At 45.2% G+C, this 15,116-nt stretch overlaps 1 long non-coding RNA gene across 2 annotated transcripts in view; it reads right to left on the bottom strand.

The window, feature by feature from the left end:
* LOC147095339 (uncharacterized) overlaps positions 1 to 15,116 on the bottom strand; it is a 176,880-nt gene that overhangs the window by 12,941 nt on the left and 148,823 nt on the right. For both annotated transcript variants that reach the window (XR_015074786.1, XR_015074785.1), the window contains exon 3: positions 3,132 to 3,259. This is a non-coding gene — a long non-coding RNA (uncharacterized LOC147095339). The remainder of the gene's footprint in view (positions 1 to 3,131; positions 3,260 to 15,116) is intronic.

Here is a 15,116-nt window from a genome sequence, read left to right as displayed (position 1 = left end):
CATTGGTAATAATCTTCCAAAACTCCCTGGACTCAGCAAAGGTCCCAGCAGACTGGAAAACTGCTAATGTAACACCCTTATTTAAAAAGGGCAGTAGACAGAAGGCTGGAAACTATAGACCGGTTAGCCTAACATCTGTGGTAGGTAAAATATTGGAGTCCATTATTAAGGAGACAGTAACAGGATATTTGGATAATCATAGTTTAATAAGACAAAGTCAGCATGGTTTTATGAAGAGGAAGTCATGTTTGACAAATTTGCTGGAGTTCTTTGAGGAAGTAACATACAGGGTGGATAAAGGTGGACGTAGTGTATTTAGACTTCCAAAAGGCATTTGACAAGGTGCCACACAAAAGATTATTGCTTAAGATAAAAAATCACGGGATTGGGGGTAATATTCTGGCATGGATAGAGGATTGGCTATCTAACAGAAGGCAGAGAGTTGGGATAAATGGTTCATTCTCAGACTGGCAATCAGTAACCAGTGGTGTTCCGCAGGGGTCAGTGCTGGGTCCCCAACTCTTTACAATCTATATTAACGATTTGGAGGAGGGGACCGAGTGTAACATATCAAAGTTTGCAGATGATACTAAGATGGGAGGGAAAGTAGTGAGAGAGGAGGACATAAAAAACCTGCAAGGGGACATAGACAGGCTAAGTAAGTGGGCAGAGACTTGGCAGATGGAATACAATACTGGAAAGTGTGAGGTTATGCACTTTGGCAGGAAAAATCGTAGAGCAAGTTATTATCTTAATGGCAAGAAACTGGAAAGTACTGAAGTACAAAGGGATCTGGGGGTCCTGGTGCACGGAACTCAAAAGGTTAGTATGCAGGTGCAGCAAGTGATTAAGAAGGCCAATGGAATGTTGGCTTTCATTGCTAGGGGGATAGAATATAAAAATAGGGAGGTATTGCTTCAGTTGTACAAGGTATTGGTGAGACTGCACCTGGAATACTGCATACAGTTTTGGTGTCTATACTTAAGAAAAGACATACTTGCTCTCGAGTCAGTACAAAGAAGGTTCACTCGGTTAATCCCGGGGATGAGGGGATGGACATATGAGGAGAGGTTGAGTAGATTGGGGCTCTACTCATTGGAGTTCAGAAGAATGAGAGGCGATCTTATTGAAACATATAAGATTGTGAAGGGGTTGGATCGGGTGGATGCGGGGAGGATGTTCCAGATGATGGGTGAAACTAGAACTAGGGGGCATAGTCTTAGAATAAGGGGCTGCTCTTTCAAAACTGAGATGAGGAGGAACTACTTCACTCAGAGGGTGGTAGGTCCATGGAATATGCTGCCCCAAAAAGCTGTCGAAGCTACATCATTACATAAATTTAAAACAGAAATAGACAGTTTCCTAGAAGAAAAGGGAATTAAGGGTTACGGGGAGTGGGCAGGAATTTGGACATGAGTTTAGGTGCGGATCGGTCATGGCCCTGTGGGTAGCGGAGCGGGCCCAGGGGCCGTGTAGGCTGATCCTGCTCCTGTTTCGTGTGTCTAATTCTGTTAGATTCAGGAGATAGTCCTGTCATAGTGGATTGGCGGTTAGGATCAGATCAGCCATGATCTTATTGAATGGCAGAGCAGGCTCGAGGGGCCAATTGGCCTACTCCTGCTCCTATTTCTTATGTTCTTATGTTCTTATGTAGCACGGGTTTATAGAGTGTAAAGCCCCCTTCGACATTGTCCCATCAAACACTCCAAGCACAGATACAGCACGGGACAGAAACTGTGTAAAACTCAGTCTACACTGTCCCATTAAACACTCTCAGGGCAGGTACAGCTTGGGCTTTTTGCAGAGTAATGCCCCCTCTACACTGTCCCCATCAAACACTCCCAGGGCAGGTACAGCACGGGTTATATACAGAGTAAAGCTCCCTCTACACTGTCCCCATCAAACACTTTCAGGGCAGGTACAGCACGGGTTAGATACCGAGTAAAGCTCCCTCTACACTGTCCCATCAAACACTCCCAGGGCAGGTACAGCACGGGTTATATACAGAGTAAAGCTCCCTCTACACTGTCCCCATCAAACACTTTCAGGGCAGGTACAGCCCGGGTTAGATACCGAGTAAAGCTCCCTCTACACTATCCCATCAAACACTCCCGGGGCAGGTACAGCACGGGTTAAATACAGTGTCTGTGGGTCTAATGTAGATTATGTCTCATTCCAGTCTGCCCGAAGAAACTCTTCAACTTGGTGATACAGAGCAGAATTTAGAAATGTACAGATGACATGAAACTTGGAAGTGTAGTAAAGAGTGAGGAAGATGGTAATAAACTTCAAGACGACATAGACAGGCTGGAATGGTGGACGAAGTTCAACGCAGAAAGTGTGAGGTGATACAGATTGGTCGGAGGAATGAGGAGAAACAATACAAGCTAAATGTTCCAATTTTACAGGGGTTGCGAGAACAGAGAGACCTGGGGTTCTTTGTGCACAAATCTTTAGGGGGAGGACAGGTTAACAACAGTCAGAACGTTATGTTAAACCGATATAAAACACTAGTGCGGTCCCAGCTGGAGTATTGAGTCCAATTCTGGGCACCACACTTTAGGATGAATGAGAATGTTATGGAGAGGCTACAAAAGAGATTTACTAGAATGGTTTCAGGGATGAGGGATTACTGTTACACGGATAGAGTAGAGAAGATGGGGTTTTCTCCTTGGAGCGGGGAAGGCCAAGTAGAGATTTGATTGGTGTTTAAAATCATGAAATGTTCAGGTAGAGTAAATAATGAGAATCTCTTTCTAATGGCTGAAGCGTCGATAACGAGAGATTTGATGTGATTGTCAATAGAATCAGAGGTGACATGAGGAAAAATGTGTTTATGCAACGAGTGGTTAGAATTTGCAATGACTGACTGATAGGGTGCTGGATACAGATTCAAGAATAGCCATCAAAATGGAATTGGCTAAATACTTGAAGGAGAAATAATTGCCGTGATATGGGGCAGAGCAGGGGAGGGGGACTAACTGGATTTCTCTGTGAAAGAGCCGGTGCAGAGTTAGTCGGCCGAAGGGCTTCCTTCTGTGCTGTATCATTCTATGATTCTGTAAGTGAGATATCCTGAACCCAAACGGTCAGAGTGCTGAAACTCTGGGACACCCGTTTTATCTCAGTACCTTCCTGAATGTGTTTAGGCACTTGCAGAGATTCCCTGCAGCGGTTTCCCCCTCACATTTCCTGCGATTTCCAAATCTTCTCCCTGCCTCATTCCACCACGAACACCTTGTCGTCATACACACTGATCCTAAAGGGAAACAAGACACGGATGTGAAGCTGTGATCAATGCAGAAAGTTTTATTCCCGAGTACAGTCTATTATTCTGACAGCAGTAACACAGGGTCAGGGGTTACAGGACCTAAACAATCAAACAGATCCTGCTTCCCGTGAAGGAAGGTTTCATTCAGTGAGAACGTGGAGAGCTCGGGCTGGTGGGAATCCTTCACTGGATCTTTCACTGTTTCGGTCTGCAACCTCCGAACACACCAGGGAAGGATAGTGGGTCAAATTTCTTGCTCGTGTTACAGAGGCCATCACGATACAGTGCTCAAAGCCCGCTGCTGTAAGAATATCGATCCAATTTTACATTAATTCTAGTTCGGACAAATAAGGTATTGTTGGGACAGAGAAAACCCTACCAATGACATCTCCACTCCCACCCAGAGTCCCTTCACACTGCCGGGGGCCCCCGCACCCTCCCTGGACCTCCCCTCACCACACAGGGGCAGCCCTCAGTCCCAGGACACTAACCCTCAGCACCTGAGGCCGAGGTACGCGCTCTGCCTCGGCTTGCGATTCACTCAGTTTCGGTAATGTTTTCCTTTAACCAACTGCCTCCATCCAGGGACTTTCAATGGATATTATTGTCCGCCCATTCTATCGGTTGAAAACAGGTGATTAACATCCCGCCCAGCAATCGATGCCCAATCCACGCCCTCCGCCTGCCCGCTTTATAAATCAGAGGTGAGGCAGCTGGCCTAATCGCGAGCCAGGCAGAGCGAGTGCGACCTCTGTAACCCGGCCACACTGGCTGTGTGACCTCAGTAACCCGGCCACACGGGCAGTTTGAACTCAGTAACCCGGCCACACGGGCTGTGTGACCTCAGTAACCCGGACACACGGGCAGTGTGACCTCAGTAACCCGGCCACACGGGCTGTGTGACCTCAGTAACCCGGCCACAAGGGCTGTGTGACCTCAGTAAACCGGCCACACGGGCTGTGTGACCTCAGTAACCCAGCCACACGGGCTGTGTGACCTCAGTAACCCGGCCACACGGGCTGTGTGACCTCAGTAACCCGGCCACACGGGCTGTGTGACCTCAGTAACCCGGCCACACGGGCTGTGTGAACTCAGTAACCCGGCCACACTGGCTGTGTGACCTCAGTAACCCGGCCACACGGGCTGTGTGACCTCAGTAACCCGGCCACACGGGCTGTGTGACCTCAGTAACCCGGCCACACGGGCTGTGTGACCTCAGTAACCCGGCCACACGGGCTGTGTGACCTCAGTAACCCGGCCACACGGGCTGTGTGACCTCAGTAACCCGGCCACACGGGCTGTGTGACCTCAGTAACCCGGCCACACGGGCTGTGTGACCTCAGCAACCCGGCCACACGGGCTGTGTGACCTCAGTAACCCGGCCACATGGGCTCTGTGACCTCAGTAACGAGGAAACACGGGCTGTGTGACCTCAGTAACCCGACCACACGGGCTGTGTGACCTCAGTAACCCGGCCACACGGGCTGTGTGACCTCAGTAACCCGGCCACACGGGCTGTGTGACCTCAGTAACCCGGCCACACGGGCTGTGTGACCTCAGTAACCCGGCCACACGGGCTGTGTGACCTCAGTAACCCGGCCACACGGGCTGTGTGACCTCAGTAACCCGGCCACACGGGCTGTGTGACCTCAGTAACCCGGCCACACGGGCTGTGTGACCTCAGTAACCCGGCCACACGGGCTTTGTGACCTCAGTAACCCGGCCACACGGGCTGTGTGACCTCAGTAACCCGGCCACACGGGCTGTGTGACCTCAGCAACCCGGCCACACGGGCTGTGTGACCTCAGTAACCCAGCCACATGGGCTCTGTGACCTCAGTAACGAGGAAACACGGGCTGTGTGACCTCAGTAACCCGACCACACGGGCTGTGTGACCTCAGTAACCCGGCCACACGGGCCGTGTGACCTCAGTAACCCGGCCACACGGGCAGTGTGACCTCAGTAACCCGGCCACACGGGCTGTGTGACCTCAGTAACGAGGAAACACGGGCTTTGTGACCTCAGTAACCAGGAAACACGGGCTGTGTGACCTCAGTAACCAGGAAACACGGGCTGTCTGACCTCAGCAACCTGGCCACATGGGCTGGCATCTGGCAATTGGTGCTGGGTGAGTGCACGAGCTGACTGATTGAGCTAGTCCCACCCGTTCTGTGATGGACATGGCACGAGCCTCACAGAATGGCTGTATCCCGAGCCTGGCACCATGCTTTTAATGATTTGTGCACCTGTCCCTTTGCTCCTCTACCCCATTTAGACACTTACTTTCCAAGGAGTGTGGCCTTTTATTCTTCCTACCAAAATGTACCACCTCACACCTCCCTATAATGAAATTCATTTGCCATTTGCACACGCATCATACGAGTTTATTAACATCTTGTATTTTGTCACAGTCCTCCTCAATATTAAATGTAATCCCGAATTTGGTGTCATCAGCAAATTTTGAAATTATACTGCCGATTCACGAGAATATATACATACAAAGTAATGCCTCAGCTATCTCGTCCCTTGCTTCATACAGTATGTGCGAATGCAATACATCCTGACCTGTGCATTCATTCTCCGTAACTGTATCTAGGTTATCAATTATTTTCCCCTTTCTATTTAAAATGACTTGGCATTAGAAGAGATCAAGAAAGGTATCAAGTCCACCTTGTTAGTCTACCTGATAGAAACTGAGGCAAAGTAATTCTCCAAAATTTCTGCCATTTCGCTGTCATTCCGTGAGTTTATCTTGTGCACCCTTCAGTGGCCCTGTCCCTATCCTGTATTACCTTTTGTTTTATATGTGTGTTGAATACTTTACTATTTCTTTTTGTATTCCTTAATAATTAATTTCAGTTACTCTTCGTCTTCCTAATTGTACTTTTAAACTTCTTTCCCAACCTCTTCCTATTCCCTTTTGTCATCCTCTCCTTTATTGTCACTGTACCCAGTGTCTGCCTTTTTCTTTAGTATCAATTTTGCTCTCATTTATTCATCCATGGCATTTCATTATTGGCTAGTTTGTTCTTGTTTTTTAGTGGAATATATTGATCACCTTTTGAAATGTTTCCCGCTGCTATTCTATCGCTTTGTTTGTCAATATTCTCTTCCAGTTTATCTTCCCTATTTCCATTTACATCACCACAAAATCAGATTTTTCTAATCTATTATTTTTTTCTTCTCAATCATTATCTTAAATCTTATTATATTGTTATCGATATTGTCTAGATTTTCACCTAAGCTCACTTCTATTATCTGCTCTGGTACATCACCCATTATAGATCCAGTGATTCCTCTCTTGTTGGGATTCTTATGTATTGGGTAAGAAAGGAGTCCTGAGCACACTAAAAAATCCATTCTCTTTTCCCCTTTCCCCACCTCCTCTTGCCAGATTATTTGATGCCCTTAAAATGTTCCATGATTATTATATCTATTTTGCTCATTTCATAGATTTCCTTGCATATTTTCCCTCCAATTCCCTTCCACTGTTAGGTGGTCTGTAGAATAACATTTTCAGTGTCATTTTAGCCTGGCTGGGATTCCTGCTCCCCCGATACGCCCGTTTCCTATGGAAATACACTCAGCAGAAATCGTTGGCCAATTATTCAAAAGTTTCAGATAAACGTGTAAAATGATCAAACAGACAATGAAAGAAACAGGCAGTCAAAAAGAAGGAAAACAAGGCCCAGTAGATTTAGAGAGAGGAGCACATCAGAGGCACGTGTACATAAGCAGGCGCATATGTAACTGGACGATGAAATGTAATACAATGTGTTCAGGACTGGGGCTGTATGAGATGTGCAGGCAGAGGTTAGAAACCAAAGCAAGCTTCCCTGTAGATTAACAGTGAAATCCTGCAGGACTCCAAGCCCCTGCTGGGGCCTGGCACATTCTGGACAGCTCATTTTAAAACTGGGGGTGCAGAAGGTGTGATCCGTTCATGTATTGTGTTCAGAGCACAGGCTGGGCTCAGTGTTAAGGTGTTTGTGTTCGGACAGTCCTGTTACATCAGGAATCTAGCCTGAGAAGGTAAAGTCGGCCAGAGAAAGAGAAATCGAGAAACTGGGAGAGAGAGAAAGGGGCAGGGAGAAAGTTAGAGGTACAGATAGAGAGAGAGGAAAGAGAGAGAGACAGGGAGAAATAGAGAGGGAGAGGGAGAAAAAGAGAAATGGAGAGATGGCCAGAGTGAGAGGGAAGAGTCAATAAAGTAGAGAGAGTCTTGAAGCTAAAAGAGGGAGTGGGAGAGAGAGAATGTGGCAGAGAGAAGCAAGAGGGGCGATACAGGTGGAGAGACGAGGACTGAGAATGAGGCAGAAAGAGGGACCAACAAGCAGAGAAGATAAAGGGTGAGAGACAGTGAGGCAGGGAGAAATGAGAGAGCTTGAGAGCAAAGGTGAATGAGATAGAGAAAAAACAAGGTTGGGAGAGAGAGCCAATGAGACAGAAAGAAACGGAGGCAGAGAGATAAGAGAGAGAGAGACAAAATGCAGCCGAGAGTGAGAGAGAAAAATAACGAGATAGAAGAAGCACACGTTAGATATAGAGTAAATCTCCCTCTACACTGTCGCATCAAACGGTCTGTGGGTCTAATTAATATAAGGAGCAAGACTAGGCCATACGGCCCCTCCGGCATTCAGTAATATAATGGCTGATCTTCCACCTCAACTCCACTTCCCCGCCCGATCTCCACATCTCTGAAGCAATGGATGTCTACTTCCAATCTGCCTGAAGAAACCCGTTCAATTGAGATACCTTTAACGTGAATGGGCACAGAGCTGATGCTCTGGGACACCTGTCTTATGAATGTGTTATTAGATACGTAGATTCCCTGCAGGGGTTTCCTCTTCCCATTTCCTGTGATACCCAAATCTACTCCCAGCCTCATTCCACCCTTGAACACCTTTCCCTCGAACACCCTGAAGAGAAACAATACACGAATGTGAAGCTGTGATCAATGAAGTATGTTTGATTTCTGAGTACAGCCCATTATTCTGACAGCAGTAATACAAGGTCAGGGGTTCCGAGAACTAAACAATCAAACAGAGTCCAAATACAGGAATCACTAAAAGGTAATGGACAGGTACAAAAAATAATTTAAAAGGCTAATGGAATGTTGGCCATTATCTCGAGAGGGCTGGAATACTAAGGGGGTGAAGTCATGCTTCAGCTGTACAGAGCTCTGGTTAGACCCCACCTGGAGAACTGCACTCAGTTCTGGGCATCGCATCTCAGGAAGGATATATTGGCCTTGGAGTGGGTGCAGCGCACATTCACCAGACTGACACCAGAGCTAAAAGGGCTCAATTATGAGAACAGGTTGCAGAGACTAGATAAGTATTCCCTGACATATAAAGGATTACCTGGTGATTTAATTGAGGTGTTCAAGGTCATAGAATCAAAGGATAGTAAAGTACACAAGGCGGCCATTCGCCCCATCAATTCTGTGCCAGCTCTTTCGCAGAGCAATCCAGTTAGTCCCACTCCCCCGCTCTTTCTCCATGTCCCTGCCATTTTTTCTCCAAGTATTTATCCAATTACCTTTTGAAAACTACTATTGAATCTGTATCCAGCACCCTATCAAGCAGTGCATTCCAAATCCAAACCACTTGATGCATAATAAAGTATTTCCTCATCTCGTCTCTGGTTCTTTTGCCAATCACCTTAAATCTGTGCTCTCTCGTTATCGACCCTTCAGTGATTGGAAACAGTTTCTCTGTATTTACTCTATCTGAACCCTTCCTGATTTTAAACACATCTATCAAATCTCCTCTTTGCCTTCTCTGCTCTAAGGAGAACAAACTCAGCTTCTCCAGTCTATCCATGTAACTGTAATCCTTCAGCCCTGGAAACATTCTAGTAAATCTCTTCTGTACCCTCTCCACAGCCTTCACACCCTTCCTAAAGTGTGGAGCCCAGAATTGGACACAATACTCCAGCTGAGGCCAAACTAGTGTTTTGTATCGGTTCAGCATAACTTCCTGACTGTTGTACTCTACGCCTCTATTTATAAAGCCCAGGATCCCATAGGCTTTATTATTTGCTTTGTCAACCTGTCCTGCCCCCAGATATTTGTGCACAAACACCCCCATGTCTCTGTGCTTTTGCACCCCATTTAAATTTTTACATTTAGCTTGGATGGTCCTCATTCCTCCTACCAAACTGTATAACCTCACACTCACTTTTCTGCTCTGAACATGATCTGCCATTTAAGATCACCTCTCGTTTAAATTTTCATTATCTACTGCCCACCCAAGTACTCTAAAATGTTCTCAAGGAGATATGTTCGCTGCTTTCATCCCTCAGCATCTGCACCGATCCATTTCTCATCCTCGGTGATTTCAATCACAATCTCAATTCACCATGGTCTCTCTCTACCGAATTCACTGCCCTCCTATCGTCCCTGAATCTCCCCCTCCATGTAAAATCCCCAACCCATTTTCACAGCCACATCCTTGAACTTGCCCTCGCACGTGGCTTCGCTACTCTCATCGTGTCAGTCACAGATAAGGGCATCTCTGATCCTTATATTCCTTTCACCCTTATATACAGATGTCGCTTCCCCTGAAAGGCACTCTGCTATTCGCCTCAACTACTCCATGTGCTCGCAAGCTCTCCATTCTAACCAAGCCCTGGGTAAAGAGGTTTCTCCTGAAATCCTTATTGGATTTATTAGTCAGTAGGTGATATTTATGACCCCTAGTTTTGGACTCGCCTCAAGTGGTAACATCCTATCGATATCTACCCTATCAAAACCCTTCATAATTATAAAGATCTATATTAGATCATCACTCAACCTTCCCTTTTCTAGAGAAAGAGCCCCGGCATGCTCAGTCATTCTGGATACTTAGATCTTCTCAGTTCTGGTACCATCCATTCCAATCTTTTCTGCATCCTGTGTATGGTCTCTGCCAGTGTTTATGCTCCACACGAGTCTCCACCCACCTTACTTCATCTCATCCTACCATCTTATCCTTCTATTTCTTTCTCCCGCATGTACTTATCTAGCTTCCCTTTAAAGGCACTCTGCTATTCACCTCAACTACGCCATGTGCCAGCAAGTTCTACATTCTAACCACTCTCTGGGTGAAGATTTTTATCCTGAATTCCTTATTGGATTTATTAGTGACTATCTTACATTGATGACCCCCTAGTTTTCGACTTCCCACAAGTGGTAACATCTTCTCCACATCTACTCTATCAAACCCTTTTTATAATTTTAACGATCTCTATTAGATCATTGCTCAACCTTCTCTCTTCTAGAGAAAGAGCCCTGCGTGTTCAGTCATTCTGGATACTTAGAACCTTTCAGTTCTGGTATCATTCTTGTCAATCTAGTTTGCACCTTCTCCAGTGTCTGCATATTATTTTTGTAATATGGAGACCAGAACTGTACACAGTGCTCCAAGTGTGGTCTAACCAAGGTTCTATACACGTTTAACATTACTTCACTGCTTTGCAATTGTCTTACACTAGAAATGAACCCCGGTGCTTTGTTTGCATTTTCATAGCCTATTAAACTGCTTTTTATGATTTGTGCATCTGTCCCCCTAGATCATTTTGCTCCTGTATCCCATTTAGACACATACTTTCCAAGGAGTTCGTGGCCTCCTCATTCGTCCGACCAAAATCCACCACCTCACACATACTTGTATTAACTATAATCCCCAACTTGGTGTCTTCTGCCAATTTTGAAATTATACTGACGATTGACGAGGAGATGTAATGGGGTCTCTGCTATCTCTTCCCTTGCTTAATTTTAGTATGTGCGAATGCAATACATCTAGACCCGCCGATTACTAGTTTATCAATTATTTCCCACTTTCTACTTTAAATGTCTTGCCATTAGAAGAGTTAAAAAAGACATCATGTCCACCTTGTCAGTCTACCTGGTAAAAACTGAAGCAAAGTAATTCTCCAATATTTCTGCCATTTTGCTGTCATTACCTGTGAGTTTATCTTGTGCACCCTTTACTCGCCCTGTCTCTATCCTGTTTTACCTTTTGTTATTTTATGTATCTGTAGAATACTTTACTATTTCATTTTATATTCATTGATCATTTAATTTTTTAGTTCCTCTTCTCCTGTCTAATTGGTTTATTGCTTTCAAACCTCTTCCTATTCCCTTTTGTCATCCCCTCCATTTTTGTCACTGTACTCAGTGTCTGCCTTTTCCTTCAGTTTCAACTTTGCCCATATCTCGTTATCCATCCATGGTTTTTCATTATTGGCTTGTTTGTTCTTGGTTTTTAGTGGAATATATTCCTCCTGAACTCTTATGTTGTGATCGACACAGTCCAGATTTTCACCTAAGCTCACTTCTCTTATCCGCTCTGCTTCATTTCCCATTATAGAGCCATCAGTGATTCCTCTCTTGTTGGGTTTCTTAAGTACCAGGCAAGAACGCAGTCCTGAACACACCTTAAATACTCCATTCCCTTTTACCCTTTCCCTACTTCTTGCCAGATTATTTGGTGTAGTTGAAATCGCCCATGATTATTATATGTATTTTACTCATTTCATAGATTTCCTTACATATTTTCCTTCCAATTCCCTTCCACTGTTAGGTGGTCTGTACAATAACATTTTCAGTGTTATTTCAGCCTGGTTTGGATACCTGCTCCCCCGAGGCATCTGCGTCCAATATGGAAATACACTCAGCAGATCAGCAAGAATCGCTTGACAATTATTCAAAACATTTTGGATAAATTTACAAAATGACCAAACCAATTGAATTAAAGAAACAGGCTGTCAAAATAATTACATACAAGCACCAGTAGCTTTACAGAGAGGAGCACATCGTAGGGAATGTAGACATAAGCGGGTGGATGTGCCAGTGGAAGAAGAAATGTAATAAAATCAGTTCAGGAAGGGGCTGGATGAGGCGTGGAGGCAGAGGTGCAGCAGAGGTTAGAAACTAAAACAAGCAGATACTGACAGACACACGCGTACACACAAAGACACACGCAGAGACATACCCTCAAACACAAAAACATACATATATCACAACCCGTACACACTTCCCTAAATGTCGAGCCTTTATCTCGAGAGGGCTGGAATAATAAGGGGATGAAGTGATGCTTCAGCTGGACAGAGCTTTGGTTAGACCCACCTGGAGAACTGCATTCAGTTCTGGGCACCGCATCTCAGGAAGGATATATTGGCCTTGGAGTGGGTGCAGCGCACATTCACCAGACTGACACCGGAGCTAAAAGGGCTCAATTATGAGGACAGGTTGCAGAGACTAGATAAGTATCCCTTGCCATATAAAGGATTAACTGCTGATATAATTGAGGTGTTTAAGATCATAGAATCAAAGAATAATACAGCACGAGGAGGCCATTCGGCCCATCAATTCTGTGCCAGCTCTTTCGAAGAGCAAGCCAGTCAGTCCCACTCCCCCGCTCTTTCCCCATGTCCCTGCAATTTTATCGCCAAGTATTTATCCAATTGCCTTTTGAAAGCTACTATTGAATCTGTATCCAGCACCCCATCAGGCAGTGCATTCCAAATCCTAACCACTCGTTGCATAAACAAGTTTTTCCTCATGTCGCCTCTGGTTCTTTTGCCAATCACCTTAAATCTGTGCCCTCTCGTTATCAACCCTTCAGTGATTGGAAACAGTTTCTCTGTATTTACTCTATCTGAACCCTTCCTGATTTTAAACACCTCTATCAAATCTCCTCTTCACCTTCTCTGCTCGAAGGAGAACAACCTCAGCTTCTCCAGTCTATCCATGTAACTGTAATCCTTCAACCCTGGAAGCATTCTAGTAAATCTCTTCTGTACCCTCTCCACAGCCTTCACACCCTTCCTAAAGTGTGGAGCCCAGAATTGGATATAATACTCCAGCTCAGGCCAAACTAGTGTTTTATAAAGGTTCAGCATAACTTCCTGACTGTTGTACTCTACGCCACTATTTATAAAGCCCAGGATCCCATGTGCTTTATTATCTGCTTTGTTAACCTGTCCTGCCCACAAAGATATGTGCACAAACACCCCCAGGTCTCTCTGTTCTTGCACCAACTTTTAATTTATACCATTTATCTTGGATTGTCCTCATTCCTCCTACCAAACTCTGTAACCTCACACTCACTTTTCTGCTATGAATATCATCTGCCATTTAAGATCACCTCTCGTTTAAATTTGCGTCATCTACTGCCACTCAAGCACTCTAAAACTGTTCTCAAGGAGATACCTTCACTGCTTCCCTCCCTCAGCCTCTGTACCAAGCCACTTATGTTCAGTGATTTCAACCACCATCTTAATTCATCATGCTCTCTCGCCTCTGAGTTTACTATCCTCCTATCGTCCCTGAATCTCCCCCGCCATATAAACTCCCCAACCCATATTCACGGCCACCTCCTGGATCTTGCCATCACACGTGGCTTCGCCACGGTCATCGTGTCAGCCACAGATAAGTTCATCTCTTATCCTTATATTCCTTTCACCCTTATATACAGATGTCGCTTCCCCTGAAAGGCACTCTGCTATTCGCCTCAACTACTCCATGTGCTCGCAAGCTCTCCATTCTAACCAAGCCCTGGGTAAAGAGGTTTCTCCTAAAATCCTTATTAGATTTATTAGTCAGTATGTGATACTTATGACCCCTAGTTTTAGACTTCCCACAAGTGGTAACATCCTTTCGATATCTAACCTATCAAAACCCTTCATAATTTAAAACATCTCTATTAGATCATCACTCAGCCTTCCCTTTTCTAGAGAAAGAGCCCCAGCATGCTCAGCCATTCTGGATATATACAACCTTTCAGTTCTGGTATCATCCATTCCAATCTTTTCTGCATCCTGTGTAAGAACAGGCCCTTTACGGGATCCCGGTCTGACAGTTACTCAGGAGTTCGGTCCCGAACCAGAATGAAGACAACGAGACAAAGATTTCAGGGTAACTACTTCTACACTTAAAATCAATCACGTTTACAAGTAAGCACAAAATCAGGTTTACACGCAAGCATAAGCTTCAACGAGCAAGCATAAGGGTACATACGTACTAACACCAGCGAGTGACCGGTTCGGCAGTGACCAGTAGGCCCTTCTTTCTGTGCTACTGGTCAAGTCGCCTGACTCACAGCAGCAGCCCTAAGCGATCTCTAATTGTTTCCTTTCTACCCAAAGCTTGGCAGGCCTCCCAATGCATACGCGTCTCAGACCACGTTGACGATTGTTCCATAATAGGTATCTCTTCTCCTTATCTGTAGACAATGGGCCATGTATGCCATGTCTAAAAGAAAGAATTGCATTTATATAGCGCCTTTCACGACCACCCGACGTCTCAAAGCACTTTACAGCCAATGAAGTACTTTTGGAGTGTAGTCACTGTTGTAATGTGGGAAACGTGGCATCGAATTTGAGCACAGCAACCTCCCACAAACAGCAATGTTATAATGACCAGATATTCTGTTTCGGTTATGTTGATTTAGCGATAAATATTGGCCAGGACACCAGGGATAACTCCCCTGCTCTTCTTCGAAATAGTGCCTTGGGATCTTTTATGTCCACTTGAGAGAGCAGATGTCGGTTTAACGTCTCATCCGAAAGACAACACCTCCAACAGTGCAGTACTCCCGCAGCACTGCACTGGAGTGTCAGCCTAGATTTTTGTGCTCAAGTTCTTGAAGTGGGACTATGAACCTACAATCTTCTAACTCTAACACGTGTGTGTTACCCACTGAGCCACAGCTGAAAAGAGTTACAGAAGTTAAGTATATCTGTTTAAAGGCTTGTTTGCAGAACTGTCGCAGCAGGCTGGTACATTAAATTCAGCCAAGTCACAACAAAAAGCGAATTATATCTCACACCTCTCCAGTGTCCCTGTATCGTTTTCGTA

Source organism: Somniosus microcephalus, unplaced genomic scaffold (genome assembly GCF_052327205.1).
Source record: "Somniosus microcephalus isolate GS21.2 unplaced genomic scaffold, FLI_Smic_1.0 unresolved_chr1, whole genome shotgun sequence".
Classification (NCBI taxonomy): Eukaryota; Metazoa; Chordata; class Chondrichthyes; order Squaliformes; family Somniosidae; genus Somniosus; species Somniosus microcephalus.
The sequence above is the reverse complement of the archived record's forward strand: the minus strand, read 5'-3'. Positions and strand labels throughout refer to the sequence as shown.